Source organism: Candoia aspera, chromosome 15 (genome assembly GCF_035149785.1).
Source record: "Candoia aspera isolate rCanAsp1 chromosome 15, rCanAsp1.hap2, whole genome shotgun sequence".
NCBI classification, from domain to species: Eukaryota; Metazoa; Chordata; class Lepidosauria; order Squamata; family Boidae; genus Candoia; species Candoia aspera.
This window is the reverse complement of record NC_086167.1, coordinates 1,773,683-1,776,491: the sequence shown is the minus strand read 5'-3', so window position 1 is coordinate 1,776,491 and position 2,809 is coordinate 1,773,683. Positions and strand designations below refer to the sequence as shown.

At 48.1% G+C, this 2,809-nt stretch overlaps 1 long non-coding RNA gene across 1 annotated transcript; it reads right to left on the bottom strand.

Moving 5' to 3' along the window:
- Positions 1-324: 324 nt before the first annotated feature.
- LOC134505689 (uncharacterized) lies at positions 325-1,108 on the bottom strand. Its single transcript, XR_010068744.1, has 2 exons — positions 1,033-1,108; positions 325-513 (listed from the first exon to the last, which is right to left on the bottom strand). It is a non-coding gene; the product is annotated as an uncharacterized LOC134505689 (long non-coding RNA).
- Between the last annotated feature and the right edge of the window lie 1,701 nt (positions 1,109-2,809).

Genomic DNA, 2,809 nt, shown 5'->3' with positions numbered 1-2,809 from the left:
GTGCGGCTAGGCCCTCCTCTCTATGGCCCCCCCAAGCTGGTGGCCTTCAAGTATCATCTGCGAGATCCAAGACATCTGAAGGATATGGAAAGTCTAGAGCAGTGTTTCTCAGCCTTGGTAACTTTAAGACGTGTGGACTTCAACTCCCAGAATTCCCCAGCCAGCCTTGCCCTAACCCTAACCCTAACCCTGACCCTTGCTGGCTGGAGAATTCTGGGAGTTGAAGTCCACACGTCTTAAAGTTACCAAGGTTGAGAAACACTGCTCTAGAGGAAAGAACAGGACCACTCAGGGCTCAAAAATGAAAGTTATTGCAACTGTGGCTCAAGATTTGATGTCATTTATGTGGCAGAATGTGATTGTTTTACTAATCACATTCTGTTTTATGATATACTACTTTTATATACGGTTGAGATTCGCTTCTTACAGAAAATGCAACTGTTTTTCCCACAGAGTCCATTTCAAAGGCTCCAGTTTCTTCAAAGGTTGTTTGCAATGTGCTCTCCTCTACTCCTGGAAGTCGGGAGAGAGAATTTCAGCCACTGAGGAACTACTGTGTGTCCAGAACTCACTGGGACATTAAAAGCTTAACAAGGCAAAAATCCTTCCGTTTTTGGCCTTTCCTCTCATTCTTGTAGCAATATATTAACTGCCTGCATTTCTTTCTTTTCATGCCGACGCCATACACTACCCCTGGCCAGGTGGTTCTCACACTGCCAGCTCTGGCAGAGGATGGCAACTGGATCTCAAGAGCGGTTGGCCGGAGCGATGTAAAAAGGCACACGGGCACAGGAGAATCCCACTGGCCCAGAAGCGAAGGTCTGGGGGATTGGCCACAGGGAATGTCCAGGACTAGTTGCCAGGCTAAGCCAAACTGGGCAACCTCTCGGGGTGCTGGATGACACCTATCATCCCATGGTGCTTGGCTGGGGATGATGGGGCTTGTATTCTGGGGCTCCATGTTGGAGAAGCCAGCTTTTGGTAGTTTGCAGGGAGAGGACGCTGCTGGAGAAGATCCTCAAAGAAGCTTACCAGATTCTCAGTGTGGACTCGCGCTTCCCAGCAGCCCCCCTTTGCCCCCTCCAGTCTTGAGGGGTTCCTGTGTATCCAGGAGACTAAGAGCCAAAGGAAGGGAAAGATATCTATAGAGTTCCACCAAGTTACACTCAGGTCAGAGTGTAAATATTCAACTTTAACAGGAAGTTTTTCTGAGAGCAGCTCCCTCCGCCTCTTATCTCAAGATATGCCACGCAAACCAAAGTGCTTGCAAAGATTAGGAACTGAAAAACACTTACCAGGAGGCTTTCAGGCTCAACAATGTAACAAGAGTCTTCAGCAGGCAATCATTAAGAGAAGGAAGAAGGTGCGAGACAGAGGCTTATTGATAGAAAGTCCTCTTTGAATTTACATCTCCAGGGCCAGAGGGCCAGGAGGTATGCGCAATACGTTCCTTGCACGAAAGCACTGGCTTCAGGAGGTCTGGCCCAAAGTGAAATGCGCATGTGCTAGGGGCTTCAGTTCAGGCACTGATGTGCAGCTGTGTCCAGTGGTTGGGGGGAGTCAAGATGTTGGTGGGAGTTGCGGGCAGGGGAGAGGGAAAGCAAGGTGCTAGTACGGTGGGGAGCCTGGAGAAAGGCCATGCTGAAAACTGCTGAGGACACAGAGAGAGCGAGGGCCCTGCTTGCTCTGCCTAGTGGCCCAAATTTTGTTAGGGCCAAACCCAGCATATGTGAAATCAGAACATTTCAGTTCTGATCCAGAATTGTTTGGCAGAACTTCCAGAACGCCAAGGCTTGTTCTGGGTTCAAAACAACTGGTCTTCCATTTTGTGCACATCCCTACATTCTAGAGTCCTGCAGGAACTTGCCTGATGGCATGGCCAAGCTTTAATGTATAATCTTGGAGAAATTCTGGAGAATGGATGAAGGGCCAGGCAAATTGAAGAGAACAAATGTTATCACTGTCTTCAAAAGGGTGAAGAAGGAAGACCCTAGTGGGCTCCTGCCCGCCGGGGCAACAGAGAATTGGTCCCTCTTCTATATGACGTTCTTCAGATATTTGAAGACTGCTCTCCTGTTACTTCTCACTTGTCTTTTCTTTAGGCTACACATACCATTTTTCTTACCCATTGCCGAACTTTACATTTTCCCCTATTAATTTCCATCCCATTAATTTAAACTACCTGCCAGGAGTGTCTGCAGGGTGTGGTCAAAAAAGTCAAGATGGCAGCCATAACAGTGCAAACAAAGCACTGCTTTGCACCATCGTGGCCACCATCTTGATTTTTTTGACCATACCTTGAGGATACCCCTGACCACCCAATCTCACCTAGTTATTCTGGAATCTCTTCCATGTGAAGCATTAGCCACTCTCTCTGCTTTGTCATCTACAAACCTGGGAAGTATCCCCTCAAGGCCCTCATCTGAGTTGTTGATCAAAACGTTGAACAGCCCAGGGCCCAGAGCAGACCAGCTATGATGGTGCTCACTCCATAATTTCTTTCCAAGCCCAAAGAGAGCCACTAACCAGCCCCTGAAACGCTAAGGGGTTTAGATGATAGGAAGACGGGTTGGAGTTAGATGTCAAGCAAAGCCTCCTTCTTTCTGGGAAGCATAGCTGGGATTCCTGCCTGAAGAGGTAGGTTGACTTTGTTGGTCAAAATGGTGCCTTCCCATTCTTTGATTCTCTGAAGCTATAGAAACAACAAGGGATGGTCAGGAGGAGGAAAGAGCAGACACCTTCATTTCTTCCAGATTCCAGACTTTCACCGTTTGGCTTGGAGTCTGGATGTTCTTGAGGAACCGGCCAT